Source organism: Fukomys damarensis, unplaced genomic scaffold (genome assembly GCF_012274545.1).
Source record: "Fukomys damarensis isolate Sample0158 unplaced genomic scaffold, DMR_v1.0_HiC HiC_scaffold_37, whole genome shotgun sequence".
In the NCBI taxonomy this organism is placed as follows: Eukaryota; Metazoa; Chordata; class Mammalia; order Rodentia; family Bathyergidae; genus Fukomys; species Fukomys damarensis.
The window spans coordinates 69,336,641-69,351,814 of record NW_022900949.1 but is presented as its reverse complement, the minus strand read 5'-3'; positions in this window follow the sequence as shown (position 1 = coordinate 69,351,814).

Here is a 15,174-nt window from a genome sequence, read left to right as displayed (position 1 = left end):
TTAGTACATGTAGGTCACTAACAACCAGTTTCATAAGTGCATAAAACAACATCACTAAGAGCTTCTATTCATGATTTTCACTTGTGAACCTGTCTCCAGACCAATTCTCAGACCCATTAAAGTCTCGTCATCATTAAATATAATATCCATTCACCATAACCAGCGAGAATATGGGAGTCACTCTTACAACGCAGGTGATTTTAGCCATTTCCCTGACCCTACATGGCCAGAGTGGATAGTTCATTCCAGATCTTCCTGGTACCCTTTATGAATTTCCCACACCACAATAATAATTTTTGTTAACATTTGTTTTTGTGAATATTCATTAGACAAAGTACTAAAAGGAAAATTTAAAAACAGGTATAATACTGTAAGACAGTGGAAAAGGAAGAGGTCTGGAGAGAGAAGAGAGAGAAAAAGAGTTTTTAAACCATCAAGACCTGTGCCAGAGAAGTTAGGGACAATCACTTCAGCTGTGTCCTTAACTCTGCCTCTGAACCCCTGCCACTACCCACAAATTGCAACTCAATTCTGTATTTTTCTTGATCAATCCATCATTCTGTCAGTTAAAATTTGTCATCAAACACAACTTTTACCAACTGCTACCCTTATGCCCATTGGATTTAAACCAGCTACTCTTCCCAACATTTTATACTCTGAACTAAATCGTGTGTGAAAATTACCTTTTATTGACTTTAGTGAGAGCTTTATACAAACAACTAAGGGCTGATTTCAACTGCCCACTGCCAGAATAACCCTCTGTCCATCTGTTGGATGTACATACCATTAAGACTTTTATTAGCCTCAGAAATAGAGAAGTCATTTTATAGTGTTAGTTAAAAACCTGCAAAAGTCCTTGAAAAGCAGCTCTACCAGACCTAGCAAGCACTGTCTGAGAAAATGTTACTGAATATTGGCATCAGTATTAAAAGAAAATTGCTCCCAAATAATAGCACCAAAATGTAATTCTTCATCTGTAAATAATTTACATTAAACTGTTCAATGAAGAAACCTACTGCTCCTCCAAATAATGGACTTTTAAAAATATAAGTTTTGAAACAATATGAAAATTTCCTCTTCTGCTTAACCTGATTTAATAAAAAAAATTGTTCAAAGAACACAAAAGTTCAGTTAAAGAGTAGGAATAAGTTCAGGTAATATGTTGTATATTGTGGTGAAAATAACTCCATTAATAACTATACTAGAGACTTAAAATTGCTAAAATACATTTTAAGTGATCTCACTGCAAAAAAACTGATAAGTACATGATGCATGTTAAATGGCTCGATCTAGACATTCTATAATGCACCTCTATCAAAATATCATATAGTATTCCATATACTGTATATTTGTGAATTACAAATAAATGAAAAGACTCCTCAAAACCTTGTGGAAAACATGGTATTAAGAGTCGCCATCAGACGAAATCAAGAACATCCTTGGAAATGGAAAAGTTATAAAAGGCTTAACCATTAAGAGCCCAGGGAGAAGTAATGATCTTTTACCAGAAGAGGAGAATAAAATCATGGAAGTCTAATATGGTTTTTTACAGTTCTGCTTACAATTACGCATTAAACAATTTACCCCCGTGGATGAGTTCCTAAAGCCTGCTGAGACGTTGCACTTGGAGAAATGAGTACATGCTGGCTTTTCTTCTGTTGTGTTTTATTTTTATTAAAACAGAAAACTTAAACAACTGAAAAGATTCTCTTTTGTTAAAATTTACCCTTTGTAGAAGGACAACAGCATGGATGAACATTTGTCCAATGTTCGTAGTTAAGTCCAGCAATAAAAGACAACAGCTTATACATTCATGCCCTGTCAATGTCCTGTGGGCTGGAATTCATAAAATAAAGGCAGCAGATGGAGTACCTAAATTTAATTTGCTTTTTTATTTATCCTCGTGTTACCACTCTGAAATGCAGATACTCAATGTTTATCTATCGCTGTTAGAAAACACAAGACCATGCTTCTAGCAAGTTTATCATGTGCTTTGATGCTTAACCATCAATCCTGAGAATGACAACTATAGCCCATCCTCAGTCAGTACTCCGTGTATCTGAGATGGCATTACATGAGGTTTTGATTCACTACGCCTAGCAAGAAAGTAATAACAGAGACCATCAGAGGAAAGTGTGTGATTTTGATTTTGTTGTCTTAACTCAAAACTAGAGCAGATATTTTGGGGGCTTTTTTTTTTCAGCCTCATCTTTCAATGCTCCCTGAGAATACTGATGCTTTCTTTAATTATCATAATCACTTTTCCTTGTAGGTTCTTCTCATAAACAATGCATCTTTGCACCACGACATTTTAAAATACAAACTTCATAAGTCTTTTTTTTTTTTTACTGCTTCAAGCAGCTGTCAAAATAATTCCTGCTGAAATCATATTTAAGAGACTTGCGCCTGAATCAAATCAATTTTGGGGAGCAGCACACAGTGCTGCGAAATTAGGCCATTAATTGTAAAGACAGCATAGCTATCCTTTACTATAAAGACAAAACTCTGAGGTAAAAGGAAATTAAACAAGATTCTGGAATGCTCTTTGAAATCTCAAAGTGTCAATTTAGAAAGCCATTTCTGAGTTCTTTCAATAGATCTTATTGCTTAAAAGTATAATACCCAGTCTTCCAACATTTCCATATCTTGTAAAACAGCCCAACATTAAAATATTTTACTTCTAAATGGTGAAAATGCAAGTCCTCCTATCTATTGTGACAAAAATATCTTGGAGCACTCAAATGTCAGCCTTTCCAAATGACTCTAGGAGAATGTAAGGGCAATCGATTTCTCTCAAGTGTCAAGCCATGTGGTCATCACAAGTTTAGCCTATAAAACTACCCCATGGTAATTCAGTAGAAAGAAACATGAGAGTCTCAGGGACTTAGAATCTGGAAGCAGAAAAAAAAAAATCAATCTGGCAGTTAGAACAAGATTGCCAAATGACAGTATCAGCTACATTGTCTGTGCCTGGGGGTTACCTTTCCCAACTAATGTTACAAATAAATTGCAATTGAACTGGAGCACAAAACTTTCTGAAGATTCATATCAGGTAAACCATACACAGGTTATCAGAAAATATCAACATTTGAGTTGACTTTATGATTTTATGTCCTATCCATTATAACATTTTGTTATTAACATTTATTAAAACCCTGCATTTTCCTCAAAAAGATTTAAGGAGCTTTAATGTTCTATTATACAATTACATGAATAAAGATAATTCCCATTATTTACAAACTAGAATAAAAAAATATTTCTCATATTTTAAACATTGAAATACAAATCTTATAATCTGTTTCTAATAAAGATGTTAATATGGAAATAAATGTAAATTATTATTTAATAATTCAAAATATTTGGGAATTTTTCACTAAAATATATCCCTTAAACAAGTCAAAGATCAAAATATTAAGGCTTATGAGAATCAACAAAGATAAATGTAGGAACTGAAACAGGCTAATTTATTTGGTACCATTCCAATTCACCTCCCTACTCTTCTGTCCTGATTAATTGCCCACAGCAAGGAGCTGGAGCCTTGTTATGCTGTATTTTTAATTCCTGTTGATGGAGTGTTGATATAAGGATAGAAGAAAACCCACAGCCTTTTACCAACTATTCTTCACGAGTTAATCAATCATAACTTGTCCGTTTTAATTATCTCCCAAATTCCAAATAGACATACGCTTGCAGTTTCCAAATGTTTGCATGGTTAAAGATGTTTTCCTTGTTTCAGTAAGGAACATCAAATTGATGACTCAGGTGGCAAGATTTATGGGATGAAATAGTTTTTACATCCCAGCTTTCAAAACTACTGGTCTGCAACTCAGTAACAGATAGCGTTCCCACCAGAGATAGGCCGGCTCTGCGCATTAACAATGATGATGATGTTTAAAAAAAATACATATAACAACATTAGTAGATACCAGAGAGAAAACCAGCCAAGAAAATGTTTACTAGCCTCCCTCTTCATTTCCATAAAAATGTAGTTTGTTTGAATATTAAATATAAATACACAAGGTTAATAGGCCATAAGTGCACCTGTGTAACATTTGCAAGTAGTTTTTGCCCTCCCCAGAGCAACAGCAGCAGATTGAGTCATCAGTCAATTAGATACATCAAGTTTTAAGGAAATTCTGGCTGACTCACAAACAACTGGACAATCAGTTAAGAAAAGTAAGTAGTGCAGTAGACTCTATGGAGATTCAGGGGCCAAGGATTTAGCTCAGTGGTTCTGCCACCTGCTTTGCAAGTGCAAGGATCCAAATTCGATCCCAAGTACCCAGCCCCCAAAAAAGCCATGGGGATGGGAAGGGGATCTAGGTAAGGAGGGAGGGGATAGGACAAGAGGAGATGGTAAAGAGCAAAAGTGATCAAGATGGTGGTAAGTATAATATACCAATTTCCCAAGATGAATGTAGTCATTATGCATTGAAAACATACACTAATACAAAATGCTGTAAGTAGAATTTTCATTGAATTGTCTGAACAGATAGTCATTTTGTTTAGATGCTAGGAGAAACAGTAGCGAACTCTTTTCTGAAATAACTCCCCATTTAGGAGCTTCCCTTCTCTATTACATAAACCTCCACTCCACTTTAAATATCAGAATCAAAGCAACAATTTTCTCTTTTCATAGTAATAGTCAAGGAATTGATGACAGACTATGATGTAGGGGAAGAAAAATAATTCTCCTCTGTACTTTTGGAGTTTTTACTGGGAACAAATCACAACACAAATTAACTCAGTCTAGAAATTCTCTAAATATCTTTCCAAAGTCACTGATTGTAAGTGATGCTTTTGAAGAATACATTCCAGCCAAACACATCAGAATAATAGGAATGGTCCCAAATCTAATTTTAGCGGGACTTGGCCAGCTCAAGCCTCCAATTTGAGATGTGTTTGGGAAATGCTATAAGCCAGAGTCTTCTTTTGATAATTGACAATAGATATTAAATACCTCCAAGAAGCCCTACTCTAAAGAAGTATTCCAGTTTTAGTTTAACACAACATTTTTAACTTTAGAACCCCTTTTTACTTAGTAACATGAAACATGAAAAACAAAATGCTCCTCCAGAAATTAGGACCCCACATAGGATTAACTTTAAAACCATGGATCAATTTGAAGAGTCTCCAAAATCTCATACTGTTACATAAAACACAGACACAAATGTATTTCTTCTGTTACTAATAACCAAAGCTTCACACACACACACACACACACATACACACAGAATTTTAAAATATAAACATGAAACAGAAGACAGAATTTTTTAAAAAATCAAATTAAAAAAAAATTTATACCTGACAAAAATAAATTCTAATTACTAACTAAAAATGTAATTGCCCTCCACTTGGATTCACAAGACATCAATTGAGAAAGCTCCAGAATGTTTATATTTCCATATATAGCATCACAAGTCATCCATTATGTCCTTCTTTATCAGGTTTTTGTTATTCTTTTCACCATCCATATAGGAAGCCCTTCTCTAAATTTGGAGAATCTTCTAGCGAGAGACCTATAGGAAATAGTGACTTTTCGCCTATCAAAGTGGAAAGTCAGACACTTACTTTCCCAGCAAAGGCATTGACCTGTAGCCTTGACTTTGATTTGGGAGCTGGTGACAAACAAAAGTAAAGACTTCTCAAGATCTGTCCTAGAAAGGATAGCACAGCAGCAGTAGTAGTTCATTAAATATTTTGTGTGGGGCTTATACCAGAGTAAATAAGACTCAACCACTCATCTCATCCCATCATCTTGACCACAAGATTGGTTCAAGGCTAGATAAGTAGATGTCATGTTAGTCCAAATCTAAAGATTTGGGTTAGAACTTTGGGGAAGAATAAATTATCTTTCCAAATAAGTTACTAATTCAGATGCAAAACCATACCCATTAATGAGAGTTAACCAAAAACAGAGGTCTAGGTTTAACAGGCATTGTTAGCTGAACTTGTGAAACTAACATTATTGCCAGAAGTTAGCTATATAAATGACAAGTTCCCATCATTTAGCTACTTTAGTTTAATTTTGAGATGCAACCAACGTAGAATTTAGGGCAACTTAGGAACATAAGTGATAAAAGAACCCAAGTCAGGATTGATGGATTACAAAGGTTGGGGCTCAGAAGACATTAAGAAAAAACTAAATCCAAAAGACAATGTCAATGTGAAGCAGGAAAAAAGAACAATGAACCATGAGGTCAGAATATGGAAGGATTAGCACAGCAATTTAGAATAAATCTAAATCCATGAATAATGAGAAAGTGACATGATTTTCCACATATGTGGGGGCCCAGATCATAGAGTAAAATGTGTCTGGTAGTCTGAAGACGTCCTGTGTGGATTCCACTTGATATTAATTCTGAATATAGAATAGATCCTAGGAAGAACCCCTTCAAGGAAACTGGTAATTCGAAGAATACAATAATGTTAGAAAGTGGTTTTATGATTTCAAATGTTTATAACTTTTCTTCAAATATAACTTTCGTATACTCATAAAACCAAAAAGAAGTTCTAGAAAGTTTTCACAGATAATCCAAGAGAAAAATAAAATTTGATCTTCCTAGGGAAGCAGTATCTATCTTACTATTAACCTCTCTATAATGTGATTACTTGACAATGCCAAAATAACTTGACATTTTTGTGAAAATACCAGATTGCCATTATTTCTTCATTCCTCCATTTAAACAAAGAATCCTGCACGTGCTACAAAACAAATTAAAATGAATAAGACACAGTTTGATCTCTCACAGAGCTTGCAATGCTAGTGAAAGGAAAAAAAATCCACAAATGCTCAACCAGAATACAAAAACAAACAAATAATATGCAGAGATAATGGCAAAGCATTATAATAGCAGAGAAGCAGAGAAAGACATAATTTGGGTTTTGTTTTTTTTTTGTTTGTTTGTTTGTTTTGAGACAGGGTCTCACTATGTAGTTGAGACTGAACTAGAATTCACTATGTGGCCCAGGTTGGTCTCAAACTCACAGCGATCCTCCGGCCTCATCCTCCCAAATGCTGGGATTACAGGCATGCACCAGCACACTGGGCTGAGAAAGACATAATTAGTCATACATGCAAGAGAGGCAGGCTTTCAAAGTCAATTAATCGCTTTAAATTTTGAACATTTTGCTAGTTTTGTTGAAGAAATTATGCATCTGGAATTTAACTTTTTAATTTGTCAATGGAATTATGAGAAATATGGAGAACGACCAAATTGGACATTAAACTGATTTGTGCTTTTTGAAAATGTCATTAGTAAAGATAAAATTTGAAGTTCTAGTCCACAATAAAAGAGACTAGAGACATGACAATTAAATGCAATTGTGAATTGGATCCTAGGACATACACACAAACAATAAACAAAATGCAATAAACAATACATTAGCCCTGAAAGACATTACAGTCAGTCGCAAAGCAATGACCAAAGTTATTGCAGTTGTTAGAATTGCCCTGGACTACCTTCTAATAGGCTATGGTAGAGTTCATGAAATAGTTAATAAATGCTCTTATATCCAAATTATTGCCTAAAGAGAAATCAGTCGATGCTAAACTTTAAGAAAGAAATTGCCCACCTATCTTTCTAAGGCAGATACTGATCATTTGCACAATTTATTCCACTTTTGGGGTCACTGAAGAGGCATGATTGAGCTTAGCAGATTGCCCTCCTCATGCTATTTGAAGTCCTATTGATATTAACCTTAATTAAATGCCACATTAGACAAATTGAATGGATTTTGTTCCAGTCTGTGTCAGTCAAATAATCAGAGTAACCAACCAAGTAGTATATTCATGAGAAAATTCATTAAAGAAAGTGTAGAAAGTGGTAGGTATTGCTGAGAACCTATTCACCATGAGTTCTTGTGTTTCTCTGTCTTGGGACAGATCTTATTCTGAACTATCTTTGCAAGGATATTTTCATAGCAGGCAGATTGCAAGATTGAGATGTTGCCTCCCTCCAGGGAAAAGGAAAGATCTGTTTGTTATCTAGGATAATAAAGCTAGTATCTCTTCTAAGGCAAGGGTTGGATAAATTTGCTAGCAGCCTCCACATAGATTGGGAATTTCCAAAGCTCAGTATACAACAGTGACACAGACCTATATACTCAGGGCAGACAGGGCTGACCATCATATCATACCCATGGGACCAGGGAGGAAAATAAATGATACAAACATGAAATTTGTGCTGCTTGCCTTGCCAGGAGTAAAAGCCCTTTGTTTCTGACCTGGAAGTTTCATACATTCCACCAACATCTATGATTTTGTGATAACTTGTCATCTTGCAGGTAGAATAAAATCTCATACTCATCACAGTTGTTGACTAATACAATGCTCAATACTGTAATGATATCACTCTCTTCAAAAGGATCCATAGATTTAATGTAATCTCACTCTGAGTTCCGGTAAGATTTTCTGACAAATTTATTCTAAAATATATATGTAAATACAAAATGCTTAGATTAGCCAAAACAATTTCAGGATAGTTAGAAGACTCAGATGATCTCTGATCTTAAGAATTATTATGAAGTTGAGAATTCACCACTGGGGTGTCGTCCAGACCAGCTCTGCTACAGGCAGATCCCAGCCAGGGATCTGCCCCAACCCCAGAGGCTGGGGCAAACCCACCCAGCTAAGGCCTGCCCAGAAAAGAACTGCAGAGGTGCACAAGCTTCAGTCAGAGAACTGCCCCATCATATTGGTGAGTGTGCACAGATCCCAGGGAGCAAAGTGTGACCCAGATCAGTTCGGCTGCAGGCAGCCAGGGATCCACACCAACCCCATACATTTGGGTAAACCTGCCATTCAAGGCCTACCCAGGGAAGAGCTGCAGAGGTACACAAGTTTCAGTTGGAGGCACACCCCATGGCATTTGTGGTTTGAGCCCAGGAATTGGTGTACTGGTGAGCAGCAGAGAAAAGTCCTCTTGGTGGCTTGCTGAGAATTGAAGACAACTGTTGCAATGAGAAGACACAGAAACAAGTCCCAAAACCAGACTTCCAGATCACCTAAGGCAACCCCAAAAGGAAATGAGATGGAACAATCTGATACCCAACATCTGGACTCCCTGAGCTGGCAACAAAAGAGGATCTGAGAAAAATGAAGTTAGAAATAATTTCTCAGATAAGAGCAGACATTGTGCTCATAGTGCAAGATATGATTAATAAATCTAGAGCAGACACAGCCAAAAAAATAGAGGACCCTAGGAACATGATGGAATCCCAACATAGGAAACAAATGGAATCCATAAAAGACATGCAAATAGATTACCAAGAGGTTAAAAACTTCATTGAAAGTTTATGCAGCAGAATGAGCCAAAGTGAATCTATGTTCAGATATAGAAGATAGGATTGAAATTAGTGAACAGGAAAAGAAAAATTTCTTAAAAATAGTAAGGGATCATGAGAAATCAGTCCAACAGCAGCTAGATGAAGCAAAGAAGAATAACATAAGACTGATCAAAGTCAATGAAGAAACAGGAGAGAGTGCAGATGACATAAAAAACAAACTGTTCACAGAAGTAATAGCAGAAAACTTCCCAAGTAGGGGAAAACAATTTGACCTACAGATAAGTAATTCATATAGGACTCCAACAAGCCATGATCAAAAAAAAATCTACACATAGACATATAATAGTTAAGATTCCAGAAAATCAATAGAGGAACAAAATTCTACAAGCAGTCAGAGAAAAGAAATAAATCACATACAAATGAAAGCCTATCAGAATTGCAGTAGACTTTTCAACATAAACCCTAAAAGCAGGGAGAGCTGGGAGTGATACATTTCAAGCTCTAAAGGAAAACAGCCACCAACCCAGATTGATGTACCCTGCAAAACTAACTTTCAAAACAAATTTTTAAATTTTTTGGTACCAGGATCAAACTTGGGACCTTGCACTTGTGAGGCAGGTGGTGGAACCACTGAGCTAAATCCCCAACCCCATCTTTAGAAACTGATGGAGAAATAAGATAATTTCATGACAAAGAGCACTTTAGAAACTTCATCAACAAAAACCAGCACTCCAAAAATTTTAAACAATATCCTAGGAAATGACAATGAGGATCACAACCCCAGGAACTCAATCAAACTCTTGAACAAATGAACTTAACAGATGTTTACAGAGTGTTCCACTGTACAAAATCAGAATACACATTCTTTTCAGCTGCACATGGGTCATTCTCCAAACTAGACCAAATACTCACTCATAGAACGTCTTAAGTGCAAAGGAATTGAAGTGGTCCCCTGTATATTACAAAACCACAGTGCAATGAAATTGGAGATCAGCAGCAGAAGAAACTGCAAGAATTTCACAAACACATGGAAACTGAACAACATATTCCTGAATAACCGATGGGTCACAGAGGATATTAAAGAAGAAATCAGACAGTTCCTACAATTAAATGACAATGATAATACAATATATCGGAATCTACAGGACACAATGAAAGCAGTCTTACAAGGGAAATTCAGAGCACTGAATATGCATATTAGGAAAACAGAATGAGGTCAATTAAACAAACTGATGTCGAACCTCAAGCTTCTAGAAATGGAAGAGCAGGACAAACCCAAAACTCATACAAGGGAGGAAATTAAAAAGATCAGAGCATAAATCAATGCAGTGGAGACTAAGAGAACAATACAAAAAAATCAATAAAGCCAAGATTTGGTTCTTCAGAATAATAAGCAAAATTGACAATCCCTTAGCTAACCTTATGAAATAAAGGAAAGGCACAAATCCAGGCAATTAGGAATGAAAAGGGTGAAATTACAATGGACCTGGCAAAAATCCAGAGGATCATCAATACCTACTTTGAGAAACTTTATGCCAATAAAATGGAAAATTCAGAAGAAATAGACAGATTCCTACATTTGTATGAATTAACAAAGTTAAATGAAGACAACCTAAAAATTCCAAACCACCCAATATCTATCAATGAAATTGAAAATGTAATTAAAAACTTACCAACTAAGAAAAGCCCAGGCTGTGATGGCTTCACTTCTGAATTCTACAAGACATTTTGAGAGAAACTATTGCCACTATTGTTTAAACTCTTCAGTGAAATTGAAAGGAAAGCAATATTCCTAAATTCATTCCTGGAAGCAAGCATCACCTTGTTCCCCAAAGCAGAGAAAGACCCAACAGAAAAAGAGAACTATAAGTGAATCTCACTAATGAATATAGATGCAAAAAATCCTTAATAAGATACTAGCAAATAGAATACAGAAGATCATCAAGGAGATCATACACCATGACCGAGTGGGATTCAACCCAGGGATGCAGGGGTGATTGAACATACACAAGTCAATAAATTTAATATTAACTATATTAATAAAGTTAAGGACAAAAATATATGATCATCTCAATAGATGCAGAAAAAAGCATTCAACAAAATCCAACATGCATTCATGATAAAAAAAAAAACCTACAGAAAATTGGAATGGACAGTCTCTACCTGGATCTGACAAAAGCCATCTACAAAAAACTAACAGCCAGTATCATACTAAATGGCCAAAAACTGAAATCCTTCATGCTAAAATCAGGAATAAGACAAAGATGTCCACTATCATTGAGTGGACAAGGATGTCCCCTATCAAGGATGTCCATCACTGTCATCACTATATTAATATAGTTTTGGAAACACTAACCACACCAATTAGACAAGAGAAGGAAATAAAAGCAATAAAGATAGAAAAGAAGTCAACTTGTCATTATTTGCAGATGACATGATACTCTTTATAGAAGACCCCAAGAACCCCACAAGAAGTCCTCTAGACTTAATGACCAAATTCAGTAAAGTAGCTGGATACAAGATTAACACACAAGAATCCATAGCTTTTTTTTGTACACATAAAACAGACTCACTGAGAGAGAAATGGGGTAATCAATTCCTTTCACAATAGCATCCAAAAAATTGAAGTACGTAGGAATCAGCCTAACAAAAGAAATCAAAGACCTCTACTCTGAAAATTACAGCACTCGGAAAAAAGAGATTGATGAGGATATCAGAAAATGGAAAGACGAGATCACTGGAACAGATTAGAAGATGCAGAAACAACGCCAGGCATACTCAGCCATCTCATCTTTGACAATGGAGCCAAACACCCTCACTGGAAGAAAGATAGCTTCTTTAATAAATGGTGCTGGAAAAACTGGGTTTCAACTTGCCAAAGATTAAACTAGACCTATATATCTCACCATGCACTAAACTAAAATTGAAATGGATTAAAGATCTAAATATTAAAACAGAAATGCTAAACTGGCTGGAAGAGAGGTTAGGTAGAACTCTTGAAGACATTGGCATAGGAAAAGACTTTATGAATAAACCTCAGTAGTGCAGAAACTAGCACAAAGAATCAACAACTGGGATCTCACCTTGTTAAAAAACTTTGACCAGCTGTTCCTCAGACAAAAGCCTACTATATAGAATATACAAAGAACTTAAAAAAAATCAGACCTCCCAAATTTAAAGATCCAATCCAAAAATGAGCAATTGAAATGAATAGACATTTCTCAGAAAAAGAAGTAGAAATAGCAAATAAACTTATGAAAAAATGTTCAACATCACTGGTGATTCAAGAAATGCAAATGAAAACAATGCTGAGATTTTACCTCACCCCAGAAAGAATGACTGCTATCATGAAATTAAATAATAACAAATTCTGGTGGGGCTGTAGGGCAAGAGGAACCCTGCTCCACTGCTGGTGGGAGTGTAGACCGGTGCAACCACTGTGGAAATCAGTATGGAGATACCTCAAAGAACTAGAATTGGAAGTTGCATTTGGCTCAGCTATTCCCCTGCTAAAGAATTAAAAGAATTATATCATAGTGATATATGTGCACCCATATTCATAGCAGCACAATTTGTAATAGCTAAAACTTGGAAGCAGCCCAAATGCTGATCAACAGGAGACTGGATAAAGAAAATGTGTTTTTTTTTTAATAAAATAGAATACTACTGAGCCATAAAAATGAGAAACTAGAGACATTTATAGCTAAATGGATGTACTTTGAGGTGATACTATTAAGTGATATAAATAAGACACACATGTAAATATCGAATAGTTTCTCTAGTGTGAGAAACTGAAAGTGCAAATAAGGACTAAAAGGTATAAAAGATAATGTGAAATAGGAAGAAAAGGGACAAAGGGGAAGTGGGAGGGGTTGGGGAAAGAAAGAAAGGGATGGAATTATTATGAGAAAATGAAAATGGATTCAAAGTCTTTGTAGATAGTGAGGGGTTGAAGGGAGAAGAGAAAAATGGGGAAAAAATAAGAACCAAGGTTGATTATGTAAACGCACAAATTTCAAACAATGACTGTCATTATATTGTATACATTAAATGTACTGATAAAATTATTTTTTAAAAAAATAATTATTATGAATATATTAATCAAGACATTGTGATAGCTAGACAAATTAGACAAACATGTCAATGGATCAAAACAAAAGTCCAGAAATAGCCCCACGTATATATGGCAACTGAGTTTTGACAAAACAAAACGATGCAATTCAACGGGGGTAATAAAAGAGGATCTAATGGATATCCATAGTTTTTAAAAGGCATTGGCACCGACTTTCCACATAAAAATGAATAGCTACAATGTTTCTATAAGAAAACATTGATGAATGTGTTTAAGACGTTTGGATAGACAAAGATTTGTGGAAAGATTGTGTAGTGGTTGGTTAAATGATGGTCAGCTTTAGGGGGCTGAGCTAGTCTGGTTCTGGGGAACAGTATGACAGGAGAACAGGAGGCGAGGATTTTATGCTGATTTTCCCCGGAGAAGCTTCCACTCTTCTCTTCCGCTGAGCTCCAGTCTTTGCCAAAGATGGCTGTTGCTCTCCAGGGAGGAGCTCTGGTCCTCACCCTGGCCTGGAACATCCTTTGCCACAGACATTTGGGTTGGGAGCTCTGATTTTCACTTTTCCTTGGGCATTGAATCCCAGTACTCAGCATGGATTCTTTGACTTCCAGCATGGGTCTTTCAACTGCCCAGCAGGCACTCGCCAGCCTCAACGCAGGCCATGGACTTCCAACACAGATGCTCCAGTTTTCCCTTACAGGTTGCTCAGCTTCCTGGTGAGGACTTGCACTGAACATTGCAGTGGGTTCTAGGCCTTGGACTGGACTTGTGGGAGACCTTGCCGTGGGTTCCTGGTTCTCGGCTGGATTCTTTGGGTTGCTAGCTTGGGGTAGATCTTTTGCATTCTTCTACATCTGACTCTAGTAAGCATTGAAAGCATTAGTACAGGATATAAAGGCATTAATTGTAAAGAAAAGAATAGATAAAATGAAACTAGCAAAATTTAAAATGCCTTCTCATCAAAAGATAATATTGAGGTGCGACACAGACTCAGCAAGGACCCAAAGACCCAGGAGGGGGTCTCTTCAGCTGTCTGCCTGCCAGAGATCACCCGGTGGGTGTGCGACCTCCCGGACTGTGCAACACAGACCCAGCAAGGACTCAAAGACCCCGGAGGGGGTCTCTTCAGCTGCCTGCCTGCCAGAGATCACCCAGTGGGTGCACGACCTCCTGGGCTGCATGACAACTGACCCAGTAAGGACCCAAAGACCCAGGAGGGGGTCTCTTCAGCTGCCTGCCTGCCTGAGATCACCCGGTGGGTGTGGGACCTCCCAGACTGCGGGACACAGACTCAGCAAGTACCCAACGACCCTGGAGGGGGTCTCTTCAGCTGCCTGCCTGCCTGAGATCAACCGGTTGGTGGGTGACCTCCTGAACTGCATGACAACAGACCCAGTAAGGAAGGTAGCAGCGCGGGCTCCTTGAAACACCCCACAGACCTTCCCCCCCATTCTCAAACCTCCTGATTGGGCCAGTCCTTAGACCAACTCTGCAGAGGCATAGGTTCTCATGAAGGGTAGTTTTCTGAGCTCCCAACTTTGAACATCTTTAAAGAAAGGGCAGGGGAAACCTGTAATAGAACTGAGTGGAGTTCAACCCTGAGGGTAGGGAAACTTGTAGGTGGGCCTTGTAGACTGTGTTCAGTCTCAGTCGTGGGGAAGTGCCATTGGCTAGCTGAGACCAGGGGATTCAGTTCTGCATATGGCTGTACATGTGGTATAATATGAGAACAGAGACAGTCTGAAAGAGGCCCTTCAAATTCTTATTTTTCTCTCTCTCTCTCTCTCTCTTTTTTCTTTTCCTCATACCAC